We start from the raw sequence: 22,423 nt of genomic DNA, 5'->3' as shown, positions 1-22,423 counted from the left end.
GACAAGCGAACGCTTTAACCACTAGGCTCCATGACCGCCCCAAATGATAAATATAACCCGAATAATCGTCAGAATGCTTATAATTTATTATGATTCTGTAAAGCAAACCAATGTTAACTAAAAGTCAAAATACCTCTGTGTAACAAAGTAGAGACAATTTATGGATGACAACTTCTTTATTTACTACATGAGACTGCATTGAACAAATTGGATGCAAATTGGAATGGCATCATTGATTCATGTGCGTCAAATTAAAATATATATAAAGTGCAGGACTCCTAACAAGCGTGTGTAAACGACCCATACTGCATGTTGGGTGGAAGAAAGAATTCCATGTACATTAACAGCCCATCCTTCCGGGTACCCATTCGTTGCTGGGCGGACAAAGACAAAAAAAAGATGGGATAATTATCAGCCTTCAGACATTTGTCAACCTGAATTGATGGTCATATTTAGTGCACAAAGATTGATATGAAACGATGGCTCCTCTCTGACCCGACCACTGTCCATCCCCATGCCTACTCCTACCCTCACACCGACTCCTGTATACACTAGCATCCCGAGCACGGGATGTGATGGTCCACTTCGCTCTCCTGAGAACACTGGATGGGAGGGTGTGCTGCCGTTCCTTGTTTGTAAATCAGAAAATAGAACCTTTAGCGTCGTTCAGTTTCTGCGTCTTCTGTCGGTCACTTGCCATTGTAATACGTATTACTTTGCCACGTTCCAATAATATTGTAGGTGCACATTTAGGTTTTAACACTGTGCCTCCACACCTGGTACCGCTGGGTCTATTCTCTCTCGAAGGCCGAAGGGTATAAACTAGCGGACAAAAGAAACGCCACCAAATAAATAAAGGTCGTCAGTTTTCAACAAATTTGCCATACGTTTGGTAACACATAGCTGGAATGCAACTTCCCTTTTCCCTGTAAACATGTGCACGTGCTTTACGTGCTTCACGAGAAAAGGGAATTTTATTACTAAAAATGCAATATGTGCACAAAGTTACCCGTAAGAAATTCTCGTGTAAAACATGAGCAGGATTGTACTCTCTCATCGAATGAAATCGTTACAAACAACAAACATGCCTCGACTAACTGCAGAGCAGTGGGAGAGAGCCATCGGTACGCTGCAAATGGGAGGGACGCAGGAGCACGTTGCCAGGATCATGGGCTGCTTCAAGTGCACCATCGCCAGACTTGTCACACGTCACAGGCAAACTGCAGTTCTGCAGACAGGCCGATGAGTGACGTCATCATCCACAAAGAGCCTTACACACCCAGTCGGCAGAAGGACCAACTGTACAGCAGTGGCAGCAGAATAAGTGTCGAAGAGTGCTCTTCAGCGACTTAAGTAGGTATCAGCTCTTCAAGTCTGATGGGCGGGTTCGAATCTACCGACGACGTGGTGAACGGACGGCACGTTGTTGCGTCCAAGAAGTGGAGCCTTCTGGAGGTGGTAGTGTCATGATCTGGGGTAGCATCTGCTAGAGACAGAAGACAGATGGTCATCAAAGACGGAAATCTTACTGCACGTCGTTACATTGATGAAGTTTTGCGGCCTGTGCTACTGCCTTTCCTGCAACGACACCCACGGACGCTGTTTCAGCAGGACAACGCCACCCCTCACACAGCTCGAGTCACTAGCGACTTTCTGAACGCCAACAACGTGACAGCAAGCCAGATCGCCGGATCTGTCGCCCATAGAGCAGCTCTGGGACCATCTTGGACGCAGGATTCGGAAACGGCAACAGCCGCCATTGACAAAGGATGCCTTGGCAATTGCCCTGGAGGAAGAATGGCGTAGGATTCCTTATCCGGATGTCAGCAGACTCGTGTACTCAGTTCGACGTGTTAGGGCCTGCATCGTTGCTGGAGTGTGTCACATCCGATATAGAGCCATGTGTGTAGCACGGGACTTTAAAAGAGATCGACGTCGATTCTGCGGGTGTGATGGAATACTGGGCAGTGATAAACTTTAAGTACGTGGTCTTTTATGTTGTCATTTTTAAATACCGTTTTGGAATAATTGTGGGTTTTTTTATATAATAAAGCATTAACTATAACTAACTTTTTCTTCTGGTTTGTTTCAGACCAGAAAGTTGTTTGGTGGTGTTTCTTTTGCACGTTGGTTTATTTAATAAAACATTCAACTCTCAACCCCTTTTCAGCCCTACCGGCCTGTATTAATCATCCCCTTTTCAACTCCAGACATTGAGAACATTTAGGGCTCCCTCATACTCGAGGGTTCCCTTGTATAATTAAGTTTATTTAACGTCATTCATAACTTTATTTCAGGGACTATATGTTAGCCAAGACACATACCCAGCTCCATCAGTGTTTGCTCTCTGTTCACACTGACACTGATCACCCCCCACCCTGGCAGCTCGAGCACTGCTGGTGTTGTTGGGCGGGGCCTTGGTGGCAGCTCTGGGTGGAACACACATGATATTTTGATCACCCAGCAGGCTCTCGTTTGTACACTGAACTGCTCGGTTATGAGGGGACGCTGATGCCATTGTAGGACTGAAAATACGATCAGAGGTTTTGCAGTATTTTACACGTTAATTCACTATGGACTTAGGGACAGATATACCAAGGAGCACGGCTGATTATAAGACGGGTTTTATTTTAATTAACAATAGACGAATATCAATTTTGGAAATATAGATTTGAAGTTTTGAAATACAGGTATCTGACAATCATATGGCTCACAAAAAGCTCTTTTTTGTGAGTGAGTGATTGAGTGAGTTTTTCGACACATTCAGTATTATCCCAACAATATCACTGGGGGAAACAACAAAATGTACCCATGTTGGGAATCGAACCCTGGTCTTCGGCGTGACGAGCAAACGTTTAAGTACTAAGCTGTCCCACATAAATATGTACTCTCCACAAGTTCGAAACTGAAATCATTATGAATCAAAGTTCTCTATTTCGGAGGGGCGGTCGGGTAGCCTAGTGGTTAAAGTGTTCGCTCGTCACGCCGAAGACCCAGGTTCGATTCCCGATATGGGTACAATGTGTGAAGGCCATTTCATGTGTCCCCCGCCGTGATATTGCTGGAATATTTCGAAAAGCGGCGTAAAACCATACTCACTCACTTACTCACTCACTCTCTTTCTATGAGGAACAAAAGGTTCAACAAATGTATGCCGAAAATATGAAACGTCATCGACAGTTTAATCACTCTCGATTATCCACCGAAACAGATTTAATTGGTCGTACAAAGCAACATAGCGGTAAAAATTAAATCAATGGATCACTGAAAATCAGTGATGATATCAGGTGTTCGCGAAAAGTGAAAGCATGTCATTCTAACAGTTGCACCCGCTACACCCAGTTTGTATAAATAGGTCAGTGTCTGTTCGTTGCCTGACGCCACACAGCAGTACTCCTGCAATGCAACTGCGGCCCGTGAACAGATAATCTTGCCCAGATATTCAAGTAGTCTTCTATGTCGTGTAACAGGTCTAATCCAGTTGGATATATCTGCATGTGTGTTTGTGTTTTATGTGTTCGGTCAGCTGTGAGCTGTTATTCGCGATAATTTGGACCATATTGCCAAGCCTTGGATTTAACAAGTACAGTTGTCTAGAGCTCATAATCAGTGGATTACCCGGACATTGCGTGTGGTATAATGCAGGTAGGATGTTACACACTATGTCCTGGCTTTGACTATATGGTGGCCATCGTGTATCACTCGTCATTACACATGATTAGCACCAGCATTATAATCCTATGTAAATTATGTGAATTAGTGTGAATGAAAATGTGAATGTGAAAATATTTTAGCTATTTTTGTATTAGATATATGAGTACATTTGTAAAAGTATGTAGTTGTACAAACAATGTAAATACTAGTACATGTGACACAAACAATGTGGTGGAAATGCTCGTTGGGATACGCTATACATGTATTGTCCGTGAACCATCATTTTGGTACCCGGTTTTTCACAATTTGACATTATGTGTGTCACACATGGTTGGTGCATGCATGACTCAAGGCCACTCTACACCCCTCGTTGTACCAACGGTGTCGGTATAGGCGAGAAATCATGTGTAACATGGAGGTTTTGGGTCAGAGGATAACGTTATATTATTCTGACGATGTACTGTGATTTGTAAACGTGAATGAGAAACACCCTTGATATATCTCCGTTCTTTCACAAAGAGAAAATTGCATTTAACTTGCATCTCACGAAGGACTTTACTCTGAACTCTCTGTCCTGATTAACGTTTATAAACCTGCAGATGAAGTGAAAAGGGGTTTAACGTAGCGTTATACGATTATTGCACTTAAATAGTGACGTGCATGCGCGTGTGTGTATGTGCATGCAAGTGTGAGTGCGTGCGTGCGTGTGTGCGTGCGTGCGTGCGTGCGTGCGTGTGTGTGTGACTTCTTGTACTAGTCCGGACTAATGCCAATTTTATAGTGCTAGCCCACTGTGATACTATGCCGCAGTATTACATGACTACTCAACACAGACACAGTATGATTATTAGTTCGTAATAACCAACTTTCGTCACATGATTGTGTGTTTAATGGAAAATAATTGTGAAAACCGGATGCCATAATGATGGTTGACGAACTATGACTTACTGAATGAAGCGGTTGTATAATATCACATACGTAAAGTATTTCTGGAAACCTTTTAAATTAGCTTCCCTCGACATAACACTAAGATAGCAAATAAATCATGTACAGCAAAAAGAGATACAACTTTATAACAAACCAACCTTATATAAGATAATCAAACCAATTTAGATTTTTAATATTTACCCAAATGAAGTTCATTCATGTTTATTGATAAAGTTCAAGTAACGAGAAACAATACAGAAGCGTTTTATACATTTGACGACGCTCGTAACAGGTGCACGCGGGATTGTCTAAAAATCTCAGGACACACTATGACACATTTTTTCAATCGGACTGTGAAATGTCAGAAAGATTCCCAATTACTGGGTCGATTTTACTGAAGTCTATACCCTCTGACTGGCGATACTGTTGCTCAATTTCAATAACATGTCTTTCAGCATTTTGTCATACATGATGGTCTATTCATTCTAATGAACTCATATTAAAGCTTGTACAACGTGCCGTGATCAGTTATCTGTTTGATAAACTTATGTCGTCTTGTAAACATTGATATCCTCATTTTAAACTGGTTTTGTATCCTTGGATGCATACACAATGCACGCTCATCCAGCCTGACAGCTTTTCTTGAGCTCTTATTGGGAGGCACACTTTCAGGAATCCTCAGATTATGGTAACTATCATTGTCCAGAAACAATCAGACATGGGTCATATAGATGTGGCAGTTGTTGATATTTGAACCACAGCTGCATGAACCCGTGAAGATCCAGGGTAGAATAGGTCTTCAGCAACCCATGCTTGCCGTAAAAGGCGACTATGCTTGTCGTAAAAGGCGACTAACGGGATCGGTTGGTCAGGTTCGCTGACTTGGTTGATGCATGTCATCGATCCCAATTGCGTGGATCGATGCTCATGGTGTCAATCACTGGATTGTCTGGTCCAGACTTGATTATTTACAGACCGCCGTCGTATAGCTGGAATACTGCGGCGTTAACCAACCAACCAACCACAGCTGCATGAAAGTCGTTCAATTTATTTCGCGATGATAATCAACATCATCAGACTTTGCCCCAAACACTAAATCATGTCCGTTTATTTAAACCCTTTCAGAAGTTTTGTTTGTTTGTTTGTTTGTTGTTAAACACGGCACTCAGCAATATTCCAGCTACATTACGGCGGTCTGTTAATACTCGAGTCTGGACCAGACAATCCAGTAGAAGAAGAATACAATATAGGAATACTATATACTATGCACATGCACAAATGTTCTTACAATATTCGTTCATCTTTTTTGACATTTGTATTTACATAGGTAAATGGCAGGTTTTGTATAACACAATCATTTCTGGTTGATAGAAGACTGAAGGATTTTGGGACAGATGGTTGTACATGGTAACATTTTGGAATTAAATTTTCTCTACTACTTTTATAAAAAGGACAAATTAACAAACAATGGTATTCATTTTCTATTTCATGGCGGTTACATTTCATACTTAAACTAACGATGACTTTGTGGTTGTATTAAATCGAGTTTACTGTACATTTAGATTATGGCTTAAACAACAGAATTTACATTGGGCTCTAAGAAGATCTCTTTCACATGCTAATGTAGACAGATATTTTTTCTGGTTCAAGTAGTGATTTATAAGATGAATAAACATCAAGGAAAGAAGAATTAGTGATTTTGTAGTGCCAGTTTTGGAATTCTATATCTTTGCATCGTTGTTTGAATATAACCATAGAGCATTTCATATCGCCGCAATCCCGAGACAGCCACACATATGAAAACCCAGTTTGAAACAATAATTGCCTCTATATAAGAAACCCAGTTAGTTTGACCATTTTCGTCAAATGTTTTTAACATATGGTAACAGGCACACGGATATCTTGTTTCATGTAATCTAAGCAGTTGACACCAGTACTTAATACAACGACTGTTATAGTGTACACACAGTGATGTTCTTCCCAGCTCTCCTAGAATTGGATTTGTTGATGTTCTTTTACCAACGGAAAGAACTCTTTTAAAGAAATTACTCTGAACCTTTTCAATGCTTCTATTCTTTAAATCAAATATTTTAGCAGCAGTAGAAAATGGGAGAGATGGGAAATTCTTTATCATATTCAACACAGGAAAAGTCGCTTTCCTTGCTTGAATAGCTAGTGTATCACATGCTTTAGTCAATAACAAGCCTCGAAGAGAATAGTAGACCAAGGTATTTGAAATATGATACAAATTCAACTTGCAAACCTTTATACAACCATTTCTCAGCTTTCCTCAGATAACCACTCTTTCTAAAAATTATGACTTTTGTCTTATCTAAATTAACTTCAAGGCCCAATTTGTCAAGATAAGAGCCTAAAGTATCTAGTTTTCTCTGCAGTCCAATTACAGAATCATAAATAAGAGGGACATCATCAGCAATTAATAATAACATGATTTCATCAAAAACTATCTTTCACAAATATGCCTCTTAGCCCAAGAATCTCCATTTCACGTACAAACACGTTTATAAAAAGTATAAAAAGAACAGGACTCAACATGCATCCTTGTCTCACACCACTTGTTGTGTTAAAAAGACTTGTTTCACATCTTCAACCCTCACACATGCTTTTTAATGTCCTACATGTTTCTAAGGATAATAAACATTTTACCATAAGGACCTCTATTTAATAACACGTATAACAACTTATTTCTATCTACATAGTCGAAGGCTTTTCTAAAGTCTATGAAACAGGCATAAAATATGTGGTTTGATTTTCTAAGATATTTCTGACAGAGGGATTGAAGAACAAACAAATGATCAGTAGTGAAATAATCATTTCTAAATCCCGCCTGGGCTTCGTGTAGCATATCATTAACTTTGCTCAAGTTTCGTATTCTCAGTTCCAGTACTGAAGTGAAAATTTAACCAAAAATAACAATAACAATAACAATAACTAACAATATTTAAAAGCGAAATTCCCCTGAAATTATCCGGATTTCGAGCGTCACCTTTTGCATACAGTGGGTCAATCATTCCTATATTCCACTCATCTGGAAATTCGCCATGATCAAATACAGAATTATAAAGTATATTTAAATATGACACAATGGAAAGAGCATTTTTGTAAAATTCAGAAAGAACACCGTCAATACCAGGTGCTTTACCAGACTTTAAACTTCTAATAGCTGCCCTTAAAGGCCAATATGGCTTCTGACAGTATATCTGTAGTATTACAAAAGTCACAGTTATCATAATCATGTTTGATAATAAACTTGATCATATTTACATTAAAATCACTATGTGGTTTTGTATCTTTGATATTTAGCAATTATTTGAAGTAGTTGTACCAATCAGAACTTGTTACACTGTTGTGAACACTGCTAGAGCGCAGCAAGGATTTCATCTTTCTCTAGAACATTTTACAGTCGTTTGACTGTACAGCAGATTCAATATCGTGAACGACAGACATTTTAAAGCTGTTTTTCTTTTCATAACACAATTTACGGTATATCTTCTTTGCTGTCTGGTAATTTTCTTAATTTGCTCCAGATCTGTAGTTCCTTAGAAAATGTAAACATTTTTATTTATTTCTCTTGGCACATAAACAGTCGAACCATGGAGGTTGTCTTAATTTATCATATGATCAAGTTCTATTTACAGCTTTAAATTTATCGCCAGCATATTGGAGTAATTCGACAATCCAGTGATGGATATCATGAGCTTCGATCCACGCAGTTGGGACACAATGACATGCATCAACCAAGTCAGCGAGCCTGACCATCCGATCCCGTTAGTCGCCTCTTACGACAGGCATAGTCGCCGTTTCAGAAGTACCAGCATGTAAAATGATAAGACGTTGCCCTTTCCCGGGCATCAAAGTGTCAACGATCATATTAAAGACATATGTAGTCTGTTGCAAGGCTCTTTTTCACCCAAGTTTCATCGACATATATGATGTCAAATCTTACCTATGTTGTCAGTTTCACAATGTTGTATATTTTACAACACGGTGTATAATTTACGGATCTTTTCTTTTTATGGTTCGTTTCTTTTTCCACTCTTAACTTAATTTCACTGCCATCTTCGTATCAACCTTGCTTTTTCTAGTAAACTTCCGTCGCTGGTCTTTGGCGTTATATGTTTTTTTTTAGTTCAGTAAATATATTTAAGCTTTAAATGTTATTGTTATTGTTCTCAACAGGACGACTTATGGTTTTGTGGGAGTTTGAACATCTATTTTACGATGCTCTCAATGCGTAGGCACAATATATCTAATTATTGGCTAATCCACATTGTTAATACAATTACAACACGATAATATTGACAATACAACTACACTAGTGAAAATGATTGACTTAAACAATGAAGATATTTATGTAAAATGTAACTTACGTTGACTTCCTGTTCCTTTCAGTTATAATCCTCTAAATTAGGAATGTCTTCCCCAAATCATTTATGAAGTACGATTGACTGCTCGCCTCTGTTTGCCTATACTGCACGCGGTATCTTTGATTGCAAATAGCGGTATATATCTCCCTGGCGTAGACTATGTCGAGTTGAGCCGAGCTGTCCCTATTGTACCCAGGGCGGGGTAACAAAATCTTTTGGTATGACGTGGCTGGGGGTCGCACGAACGACCTTCAGCACTCAACAACAAAGGCGGTCTACCAGAATTTAAAGATGGTCTAAGTTTGTACACATGTACCAGCATCCCACAAGTGTTGTCAATTCCTTGAAATACATTTGTCCGGACAGACGCACTACCACTAGACCACGGAGACGGTCGGCCAGGTTTTAAAGATGGTGTAAGTTTGTACACATGTACAAGCGTCCCACAATTGTTGCCTATTCCTTGAAATAGATTTCGATAAAACAGTTACAAAATCTTAAAGGCTAATAGAAAAATCAACTTCCGGATTTTGTAATCCAGATTTAGCCAACTGATTCTCGATCACATCCCCATGTATTCCAACAAGCGTTGGAACCCATACAATATCGCATGGAATGAACTTCGTGTTTAGAAATCTATCCAATTGTAATATCTCATAAGCAATGTCATCTCTGGGTACCATTTGCACGAGCGTCTGTTCGGAAACCATAGTGACGTGACAGGCGGAGCAGAAGCCACAGTGACGTGACGGGCGGAGCAGAAGCCACAGTGACGTGACAGGCGGAACAGAAGCCACAGTGACGTGACAGGCGGAACAGAAGCCACAGTGACGTGACAGGCGGAGCAGAAGCCACAGTGACGTGACAGGCGGATCAGAGGCCACAGTGACGTGACAGGCAGAACATAAGTCACAGTGACGTGACAGGCGGATCAGAGGCCACAGTGACGTGACAGGCGGAGCAGAAGCCACAGTGACGTGACAGGCAGAACATAAGTCACAGTGACGTGACAGGCGGAACAGAAGCCACAGTGACGTGACGGGCGGAGCAGAAGCCACAGTGACGTGACAGGCGGAACAGAAGCCACAGTGACGTGACAGGCGGAGCAGAAGCCACAGTGACGTGACAGGCGGAACAGAAGCCACAGTGACGTGACAGGCGGAGCAGAGGCCACAGTGACGTGACAGGCGGAGCAGAGGCCACAGTGACGTGACAGGCAGAACATAAGTCACAGTGACGTGACAGGCGGATCAGAGGCCACAGTGACGTGACAGGCGGAGCAGAAGCCACAGTGACGTGACAGGCAGAACATAAGTCACAGTGACGTGACAGGCGGATCAGAGGCCACAGTGACGTGACAGGCAGAACATAAGTCACAGTGACGTGACAGGTGGAGCAGAGGCCACAGTGACGTGACAGGCAGAACATAAGTCACAGTGACGTGACAGGCGGATCAGAGGCCACAGTGACGTGACAGGAGGAGCAGAAGCCACAGTGACGTGACAGGCAGAACATAAGTCACAATGACGTGACAGGCGGACCAGAGGCCACAGTGACGTGACAGGCAGAACATAAGTCACAGTGACGTGACAGGTGGAGCAGAGGCCACAGTGACGTGACAGGCAGAACATAAGTCACAGTGACGTGACAGGCGGATCAGAGGCTACAGTGACGTGACAGGCAGAACATAAGTCACAGTGACGTGACAGGTGGAGCAGAGGCCACAGTGACGTGACAGGCAGAACATAAGTCACAGTGACGTGACAGGCGGATCAGAAGCCACAGTGACGTGACAGGCAGAACATAAGTCACAGTGACGTGACAGGTGGATCAGAGGCCACAGTGACGTGACAGGCAGAACATAAGTCACAGTGACGTGACAGGCGGATCAGAGGCCACAGTGACGTGACAGGCGGAGCAGAAGCCACAGTGACGTGACAGGCGGAACAGAAGCCACAGTGACGTGACAGGCGGATCAGAGGCCACAGTGACGTGACAGGCAGAACATAAGTCACAGTGACGTGACAGGCGGAGTAGAGGCCACAGTGACGTGACAGGCGGAGCAGAAGCCACAGTGACGTGACAGGCAGAACATAAGTCACAGTGACGTGACAGGCGGAACAGAAGCCACAGTGACGTGACGGGCGGAGCAGAAGCCACAGTGACGTGACAGGCGGAACAGAAGCCACAGTGACGTGACAGGCGGAGCAGAAGCCACAGTGACGTGACAGGCGGAACAGAAGCCACAGTGACGTGACAGGCGGAGCAGAGGCCACAGTGACGTGACAGGCGGAGCAGAGGCCACAGTGACGTGACAGGCAGAACATAAGTCACAGTGACGTGACAGGCGGATCAGAGGCCACAGTGACGTGACAGGCGGAGCAGAAGCCACAGTGACGTGACAGGCAGAACATAAGTCACAGTGACGTGACAGGTGGAGCAGAGGCCACAGTGACGTGACAGGCAGAACATAAGTCACAGTGACGTGACAGGCGGATCAGAGGCCACAGTGACGTGACAGGAGGAGCAGAAGCCACAGTGACGTGACAGGCAGAACATAAGTCACAATGACGTGACAGGCGGACCAGAGGCCACAGTGACGTGACAGGCAGAACATAAGTCACAGTGACGTGACAGGTGGAGCAGAGGCCACAGTGACGTGACAGGCAGAACATAAGTCACAGTGACGTGACAGGCGGATCAGAGGCCACAGTGACGTGACAGGCAGAACATAAGTCACAGTGACGTGACAGGTGGAGCAGAGGCCACAGTAACGTGACAGGCAGAACATAAGTCACAGTGACGTGACAGGCGGATCAGAGGCCACAGTGACGTGACAGGCGGATCAGAAGCCACAGTGACGTGACAGGCAGAACATAAGTCACAGTGACGTGACAGGTGGATCAGAGGCCACAGTGACGTGACAGGCAGAACATAAGTCACAGTGACGTGACAGGCGGATCAGAGGCCACAGTGACGTGACAGGCGGAGCAGAAGCCACAGTGACGTGACAGGCGGAACAGAAGCCACAGTGACGTGACAGGCGGATCAGAGGCCACAGTGACGTGACAGGCAGAACATAAGTCACAGTGACGTGACAGGCGGATCAGAGGCCACAGTGACGTGACAGGCGGATCAGAGGCCACAGTGACGTGACAGGCAGAACATAAGTCACAGTGACGTGACAGGCGGAGTAGAGGCCACAGTGACGTGACAGGCGGAGCAGAAGCCACAGTGACGTGACAGGCGGAACAGAAGCCACAGTGACGTGACAGGTGGAGCAGAGGCCACAGTGACGTGACAGGCAGAACATAAGTCACAGTGACGTGACAGGCGGATCAGAGGCCACAGTGACGTGACAGGCGGATCAGAAGCCACAGTGACGTGACAGGCGGAACAGAAGCCACCGTGACGTGACAGGCGGAACAGAAGCCACCGTGACGTGACAGGCGGAACAGAGGTCACAGTGATGTGACAGGCGGAATAGAGGCCACAGTGACGTGACAGGCGGAACAGAAACCACAGTGACGTGACAGGCGGCACAGAAGCCACCGTGACGTGACAGGCGGAACAGAAGCCACCGTGACGTGACAGGCGGAACAGAGGCCACAGTGACGTGACAGGCGGAACAGAAACCACAGTGACGTGACAGGCGGAACAGAAGCCACCGTGACGTGACAGTCGGAGCAGAGGCCACCGTGACGTGCCAGGCGGAGTGGAAGCCATAGTGACGTGCCAGGCGGAACAAAGGCCCCAGTAACGTGACAGGCGAGCAGAAACCCCAACTGGGTTACAATTGTAAAGACTATGCTGAGCAGCTAATCTCCGTAAGTTCTACCCAAACAGAGTTTTGCTGTGAGATCAGTCAAACATTCCACACAGTCATTCACAATCTCCGTGACTCCATGGCTCTTTCCCTTTGTTTTCATGTCAAAGAAGAATTTCAAAGAAACCCGTTGTCTATGATGGGGAAGAGGCAACTCTGAACACTCAACTTAAAAAGATGAATATTGGAGTTGTTGCATAGGCCCCTGTGCATGTTCTCAGAGCTTTATACTGAATTCGGAAAAGCTTCTTAAGATGACATTTAGATGCAGACAAAAACACCTGGCAACCAGAGTCAAGTCTTTTTGCAGCATAGAAGTTCAACTGCTTTATTGTGAATAACACGACGTTTCGGAGAATATACTCATTCCTTCGTCAGGTGAATAAATGATATTGGGCATAGAACCTATATGTACCGGTGAGGACAACAAAAGTGATCAGACAACAGAAGGAAACTTAACAAGGGAGGCCAACAGATAATTGGCTGATACGTGATTAGCAATGGATTAATTGAAGCTAACACTAAATAAATACACATCACACTGAGATGGTCATATTGTGTTTCACTCAAATTCTCCAATAATAACAACACACTGAGATGGTCATATTGTGTTTCACTCAAATTCTCCTATTATACTTTAATAACAACACACTGAGATGGTCCTATTGTGTTTCACTCAGATTCTCCACAAACAAAACTTACTGAGATGGTCGTATTGTGTTTCACTCAAATTCTCCACAAACAAAACTTACTGAGATGGTCGTATTGTGTTTCACTCAGATTCTCCACAAACAAAACTTACTGAGATGGTCGTCTTGTGTTTCACTCAGATTCTCCACAAACAGAACTTACTGAGATGTTCGTATTGTGTTTCACTCAGATTCTCCACAAACAAAACTTACTGAGATGGTCGTATTTTGTTTCACTCAGATTCCCCACTAATAACAACACACTGAGATGGTCATATTGTGTTTCACTCAGATTCTCCACAAATAAAATTAACTGAGATGGTCGTATTGTGTTTCACTCAGATTCTCCACAAACAAAACTTACTGAGATTGTCGTATTGTGTTTCACTCAGATTCTCCACAAACAAAACCTACTGAGATGGTAGAATTGTGTTTCACTCAGATTCTCCACACACAAAGCTTACTGAGATGGTCATATTGTGTTTTACACAGCTTCTCGACAAACAAAACTTACTGAGATGGTCCTATTGTGTTTCACTCAGATTCTTCACAAATAAAATTCACTGAGATGGTCATATTGTGTTATACACAGATTCTCCACTAATAACAACACAGTGAGATTGTTGTATTGTGTTTCACTCCGATTCTCCACCAATAACAACACATGGAGATGGTCATATTGTGTTTCACTCAGATTCTCCAATAATAACAACACAGTGGGATGGTCGTATTGTGTTTCACTCAGATTTTACATTAATAACAACACAGTGAGATGGTCGTATTGCGTTTCACTCAGATTCTCCACACACAAAGCTTACTGAGATGGTCATATTGTGTTTTACACAGATTCTCCACAAATAAAACTTACTGAGATGGTCATATTGTGTTTCACTCAGATTCTCCACAAATATCAACACACTGAGATGGTCGTATTGCGTTTCACTCAGATTCTCCACTAATAACAACACACTGAGATGGTCATATTGTGTTTCACTCAGATTCTCCACAAATATCAACACACTGAGATGGTCGTATTTTGTTTCACTCAGATTCTCAACCAATAACAACACACTTAGATAGTCGTATTGTGTTTCACTCGATTCTCCACTAATAACAACACAGTGAGATGGTCGTATTGCGTTTCACTCAGATTCTCCACACAAAAAGCTTACTGAGATGGTCATATTGTGTTTTACACAGATTCTCCACAAATAAAACTTACTGAGATGGTCATATTGTGTTTCACTCAGATTCTCCACAAATATCAACACACTGAGATGGTCGTATTGCGTTTCACTCAGATTCTCCACTAATAACAACACACTGAGATGGTCATATTGTGTTTCACTCAGATTCTCCACAAATATCAACACACTGAGATGGTCGTATTGCGTTTCACTCAGATTCTCCACAAATATCAACACACTGAGATAGTCGTATTGTCTTTCACTCGATTCTCCACTAATAACAACACACGGAGATGGTCATATTGTTTTTCACTCAGATTCTCCACAAACAAAACTTACTGAGATGGTAGTATTGTGTTTCACTCAGATTCTCCACAAACAAAACTTACTGAGATGGTCCTATTGTGTTTCACTCAGATTCTCCACAAACAAAACTTACTGAGATGGTCATATTGTGTTTCACTCAGATTCTCCACAAACAAAACTTACTGAGATGGTCATATTGTGTTTCACTCAGATTCTTCACAAATAAAATTCACTGAGATAGTCATATTGTGTTATACACAGATTCTCCACTAATAACAACACAGTGAGATTGTTGTATTGTGTTTCACTCCGATTCTCCACCAATAACAACACATGGAGATGGTCATATTGTGTTTCACTCAGATTCTCCAATAATAACAACACAGTGGGATGGTCGTATTGTGTTTCACTCAGATTTTACATTAATAACAACACAGTGAGATGGTCGTATTGCGTTTCACTCAGATTCTCGACCAATAACAACACACTGAGATGGTCGTATTGCAATTCACTCAGATTATCCACTAATAACAACACATGGAGATGGTCGTATTGTGTTTCACTCAGATTTTCCATTAATAATAACACATGAAGATGGTCGTATTGCGTTTAACTCAGATTCTCGACCAATAACAACACACTGAGATGGTCGTATTGCAATTCACTCAGATTATCCACTAATAACAACACATGGAGATGGTCGTATTGTGTTTCACTCAGATTTTCCATTAATAATAACACATGAAGATGGTCGTATTGCGTTTCACTCAGATTCTCGACCAATAACAACACACTGAGATGGTCGTATTGCAATTCACTCAGATTATCCACTAATAACAACACATGGAGATGGTCGTATTGTGTTTCACTCAGATTTTCCATTAATAATAACACATGAAGATGGTCGTATTGCATTTCACTCTGATTCTCCACCAATAACAACACACTGAGATGGTCGTATTGCATTTCACTCAGATTATCCACTAATAACAACACATGGAGATGGTCGTATTGTGTTTCACTCAGATTTTACATTAATAAACAACACACTGAGATGGTCGTATTGCGTTTCACTCAGATTCTCGACAAATAACAACACACTGAGATGGTCGTATTGCAATTCACTCAGATTCTCCACTAATAACAACACATGGAGATGGTCGTATTGCGTTTCACTCAGATTCTCCACTAAAAACAACACACTGAGATGGTCGTATTGTGTTTCACTCAGATTTTCGTTTAATTATAACACATGGAGATGGTCGTATTGTGTTTCACTCCGATTCTCCACCAATTACAACACACTGAGATGGTCGTATTGCATTTAACTCAGATTATCCACTAATAACAACACACGGAGATTGTCGTATTGCTTTTCACTCAGATTATCCACCAATAACAACACACGGACATGAAAGCTATCAGGGGAGTGTCTCACAAGTAACTGACAGTGTGAATACAGATACAAATCACCTCTGTGATGGCCTGTGTTCCAGGTACATGCCAGAAACCTATGATCGTGGGTTAGAATCCCAGGTCGCCATGATTGTTTCTGGGCTTGGTCATGGCTACAGGGTTTCATCAAAATAGTAAACGTCAAAGACGTGCATCACTTCGTGCTTTCCTCCACAGGGGCGGAGCCAGTATTTCTAAAAGGGGACCTATGAAGATCCGGGGTAAAATAGGTCTTCAGAAACCCATTCTTGCCGTAAAAGGTGACTATGCTTGTGGTAAAAAGCAACTAACGGGATAGGGTGGTCAGACTCGTTGACTTGGTTGATGCATGTCAAAAGCGAATTTCAAATATGAATTTGTCTGCATCAATGATCAAAGTCTGTGAGATAGTCTGCACATTGTTTTCACGCAGGCGACATTTGAGACGTGGAGCATCTGGATGAGTATGTGTACGACTTCAGCGAGGCCTACAGCGCTGACGCTCAGAAAGACGCGATGCCTCAGGACCTCACAGAATATGACGTCAAGGCTTGTCGACAGACCTACTGTGGAAGAGGAACTGACTGCAATGACAGTCTCCACCTTCGCCATGAAATACACCTTGATTCTTTGAAGAGAACACGGCTTAAAAACACGCTCACTCACTCACACCCTCATCCCTTCCCTGTAGACTGATGTAGGTTTACTTGTGCCCAAGGTTGATCAAGTTATCGAATGTTCCACAACAGGTTAAGATATCAGGACCGTCCCCTGTTCTAGTTGATAGAGGGTCTGCCCAGAGAACGCAAGGTCACATCATACCAAAAGACGTTTAAGGACTGGTCGGGTCGTAGTCAGTATAATGTTCTGAGTATTCATGTATAACTGCGATATGGTATCTCAGTGGTCTGGCACTATAAGACCGGCATTATTCTAAACTAGCACACATTTTCGCACACTAACACACACCACACCACACACACACACACATACACACACGTGCATGCACGTTAAACCCTACTACTACTACTACTACCACTACTCCTTCTACTACTACTACTATTACTACTACTACTACTAATGCTAAAACTACTACTAATACTAATACTACTAATACTCCTACTACTACTGCTACTACTACTGTTACTACTACTGCTGTTGCTACTACTACTACTACTACTACTACTACTTCTGCAACTGCGACAACAACAACTACTACTAGAATCCAGTGAGTGTAAGTTCGACTCCAATGTTCACCTCTATTCTGACGAGGCTCACTAAATATATACACGCGAAAAGCTACGATATCGGATGTCACGTGTGGCCTTTCGTAGGCATTCAAAACAGACGTATATACTGAAAAGATGCAAATTTGTATTAACATATTTAAATGCACAATATGATCAACATGTGTAAAACTCAACATTTAACAAGTAAATCACGTTTTCAGATGAAATAGGTCATACATTATTTCACGTATTAAACTGTAGACAATATTCAAAAACTGTATTGGTATAAAAACAAACAAACACGATCTTATATTCTACTACAGAATGTTCCATCATATTTCAGTACTGACCCACTGTCTGAAACAATTGAAGGAAACAGGTTTTGATTGTCATTGTGCACATAGATTGATATGAAACAGTGGCTCCTCTCTGACCCGATCACTGTCCATCCCCATGTCTACTCCCACCCTCACTACCCATCCGAAGAACAGCAAGACTTTTATAATTACATAAACCATTTTGTGTTATCCTTGTCTGATTCTACTATTGAAGATAATATTGATATAAACAGTGAAGTTGATATAGATATAACTCACAGCGAAATAGTTGATGCTATAAATGATATGAAAAATGGTAAATCCCCTGGTTATAATGGGATATCAATAGAATGTTTTTAAAATGCCCCTAACATATGTATTGAAATGTTACTTTCACTATTTTATCTCATTTTAAATACTGGTGTTTATCCTAAAGCCTGGTAACTAGGTGTAATTATTCCTCTATGAAAAGAGGCAGTAGAAACAACCCTTCTGATTATAGACCTATCTCTTTACTTGAGTGTTCAGGGAAAATTTTTTGCTAAGATAATGTGTAAACGTTTATACGATTGCGCAGATCAAGATAGTTTTTTAGTACCTGAGCAGGCAGGGTTTAGAAAAAGGATTTAGAACATCTGATAATGTGTATGTTATCAATGCTTTGATGGTAAAATATTTCGAATACTTAAAAATATGTATGAAAACGTTAAATCTTGTATATTTGTTAACGGTGGCTAGTCAGGTGTACGACAGGGATGTGAGTTATATCCCTATCTGTTTTCATTGTTTGTAAATGATAGTGTTGATTTTCTTAATTCAGACGGGCATCGTAATATCCAATTAGGAATGATTGAACTTTTTATTCTAATGTTTGCAGATGATATGGCCTCATTCGATAGTACAGTAGTGGGGTTGCAAAGACGCCTCGACAAAATGAAGATTTATTGTCAGAAATGGAAGTTGTCTATTTATATAAGCAAAAGTAAAGTTATTGTATTTAGACGTAGTGGTCGTCTCAGAAGATATGAAAAGTTTTGGTTTGGTACTGACATAATATAAATTGTTCCTACTTATAAATATTTAGGTGTTCATCTTTCATCATCTGGTAGTTGGTACTTTACACAGAAAACACTAGCTCCATAAGCGACGAAATATCTTCTCGCTTTAAAATCAGGCTCAGGGTATTTTATGAAACTTCCTTATAATGTACTTTTACAGGCATTCGATGTCAAAATACTACCTGTTTTTCTCTACGGCTCAGAGATATGGGGCTTTCGCCCGCCTCAAGATGTCATCAATGTACATGATAGATTCTGTAAGAATATTTTACAATATGGGAGATTTGTCCCCAATATAGTTGCTCGTGGTGAGCTTGGACGTTATTCACTTAAACTTAATCAACATGTTCGTATTGTCAAATATTGGCTCCGACTTGTTTCTCGAAAAACTAATATAATCCTTAGCCATGCTTATCATATCAATACAATCTGGCAGAAAAAGGAATAAATTGCTGGGCACTAAAAGTAAAACAAATTCTTTAATTCATATGGTTTTGGCCATGTTTGGACTAGTCAAGAAGTAAACCAATAAATATTGGTTTTATTGATAACCTTAAAACAAGATGTATTGATATAGATAACCAACAGTGGTCTAGCAGTCTAAGAACTTATTCAAAAGTTTCTTTTTATTCTTGTATTAAGCAATATTATGTATTTAGAGTTATCTAGATTGTATTTCAGTAAGTGCCTACCTATTGCTTTGGGTAAATTAGGTTGTCCTGGTTATACTTTGCTAATTGAAAATAGAAGGAAGTACAATACACCTAGAGCTAAGAGACTATGTCCATTTTGTGTAAGACCTGAAGTGGAATCTGAATATCATTTTTGTTTACAATGTCCATACTATGACAGTTTGAGACGTAAGGTTCTACCTTATTATTTTTACACAAATGTAACTTTTGATAAATTTGTCACACTCTGTACATCTAAACCCCATGCATAATTAATGCTTTAACTAAATTTATATTTCTTGCTTTAAAAAAGCGTAATAACTTTCTCATCAGAGCTGAAATTGTCTAACTCTGATATCATGTATTGTATAATGGGCCGGTGGTCCCTCTACTGAAATAATTGACTCCCGTCCACTCTAGCTTCCCGAGCACGTGATGTGAACGTCCATTTCCGTTTCCTGTGAACACTGGATGGGATGCCGTTCTGCTGTTTGTCTGTAAATCAGTAAACAGACCTTTAGCGTCGTTCGGTTTCTGTCTCTTCCGTCGGTCACTCGCGATCGTCAGAATTGTAATACGTATTACTTTGTCTCGTTCCGCACATTTACTGTAATCTAACACTAAACGGTCAGATCTTGTACATTCTCGATAAGGGAAATACTATTAAACCATTAATGTTGCAGATGCACTTAGGTTTCAACACTGCGCTTCCACACCTGATACCCGTAGGTCTAATCTCTCTTGAAGCCCGTACAGCATATATCTAATAACACATCCCACTCTCATCCCCTTCTTAGTCCTACCGGTCTGTATTAATCATCGACTTTTCAACTCCAGACATTAAGAACATTTAGGGCTCCCTCATACTCGAGGGTTCCCTTGTATAATTAAGATTATTCAACGTCATTCAAAACTTTATTTGAGGGGCAATATGTTAGCCAAGACACATACCCAACTCCATCAGTGTTTGCTCTCTGTTCACAGTGACGGCCACACTGATCACCCCCCACCCTGGCAGCTCGAGCACTGCTGGTGATGTTGGGCGGGGCCTCGGTGGCAGCTCTGGCCGGAACACAGATGATATTTTGATCATCCAGCAGACTCTCGTGTGTACACTGAACTGTTCGGTTGTGAGGGGACGCTGATGCCATGGAAGAACTGAAAATAAGATCAGAGGTTTTGCAGTAATTTACAAGTTTATTCTTTTTAAAAAAAATCTAACTATGGACAAGTCTACGACGCCAAAATAACTTTAACGCCATGTTTGTACTGTTCCTATGAACATCAAATTTGAGTCAAAGACGTGTTCATGTTCAAATGCTAGTAAAACGCTTCCCGAAAACCTCAATATATTTTCAACACATCATTACCTCACCAATAAGTGTTGCTGTAAGTCCATTAAAAACATGATTAATTATTTTGATTATAGTTGTATAATTAAGTTTATTTAACATCATTCATAACATTATTTCAGGGACTATATGTTAGCCAAGACACATACCCAGTTCCACCATTTCCATCAGTGTTTGCTCTCTGTTCACAGTGACGACCACACTGACCACCCCCCACCCTGGCAGCTCGAGCACTGCTGGTGTTGTTGGGCGGGGCCTCGGTGGCAGCTCTGGGTGGAACACACATGATATTTTGATCATCCAGCAGGCTCACGTGTGTACACGGAATTGCTCGGTTTTGAGCGGACGCTGCAAATACGATCAGAGGTTTTGCAGTATTTTACAAGTAAATTCAATCGGGTGTTAGCAGACAACGTCAGTGACGGATATAATAAGGACCATGGATGAATATAAGGTAGTTTCTTTTTTAAACAACCAAGCACACATGGGCAAGTCTATGAATATTTACTGCATGTGTCTTCTGTTTCTATCAACATCAAATTTGAGTCAAAGACTTGCTCATGTTCAAATGCTGGTAAAACGCTTCCCAAAAACCTCAATATATTTTCAACGCATCAATACCTCACCAATACGTGTTGCTGTAAGTCCATTAAGAACGAAAAGAACTTTTCCATAATCATATGAAATATGTGTTGAAGGCAGTATCAATTGTATGATCCTGGCAATATCATAAGCATCAGCATCAGATTCTGATGATACCAGGTGTTCACGAAAAGGTGAACGTGTCCTTCCCCAACGGTGGCAACCGTCACAAACACATGCAAAGGAAAGACAAGAGTTCACGTAAAGAAACACGGGAATAAGACAGGGAATTGCGTCAGGCATCTAAAGCAGGTCAAGTGACGGGGGTGTTTCTCTGGTTGCGGGGTATTTCTTGAGTTAATGCTTCAAAACAAGTCATTTTAAATGAAACGGAGACAAACAATTGTATTTTTTCTACACCCAATATTTTCCCGACATCCAGGATGTCTGATTGTTGCCTGATATTTATTTTTTTGTGGATGGTGTTTTTTTAACAAATCATTTAAAGACAGGTTTTAGAGTTTTAAAATTGGCAACATTCAACATTGAGATGTATATTTCTTTGATAGTAATTATTGGTTGTCACTGTTGAAAATATACTCGAACATTATTTAAATATTTTCATACTATGCATCTAAGTTTAAAAGATTAATTACTTAAAAAGACACCAATAAATGTGCTTTTCATAAATAGTTTGATATTGAAATCAAATGCGAATCAAAGCTCGCTATATTATATACAGAGTTGTGTCCCCTGAATTGTATTCAAAGAGCGGAAAGTGGACTTTGGCCGCCAGATTGAGA

General features: G+C 41.4%; 1 long non-coding RNA gene across 1 annotated transcript; it reads left to right on the top strand.

Moving 5' to 3' along the window:
- Nucleotides 1–3,288: 3,288 nt before the first annotated feature.
- LOC125382108 lies at nucleotides 3,289–22,084 on the top strand. Its single transcript, XR_007222325.1, has 3 exons — nucleotides 3,289–3,645; nucleotides 20,671–20,870; nucleotides 21,230–22,084. It is a non-coding gene; the product is annotated as an uncharacterized LOC125382108 (long non-coding RNA).
- The last annotated feature ends 339 nt before the right edge of the window (nucleotides 22,085–22,423 follow it).

The sequence above is a fragment of the Haliotis rufescens genome, unplaced genomic scaffold, assembly GCF_023055435.1.
Source record: "Haliotis rufescens isolate VD_foot unplaced genomic scaffold, xgHalRufe1.0.p SCAF_2, whole genome shotgun sequence".
Taxonomy (NCBI): Eukaryota; Metazoa; Mollusca; class Gastropoda; order Lepetellida; family Haliotidae; genus Haliotis; species Haliotis rufescens.
Note: the sequence above shows the minus strand (reverse complement) of the source record. Positions and strands in the feature narration are given on the sequence as shown.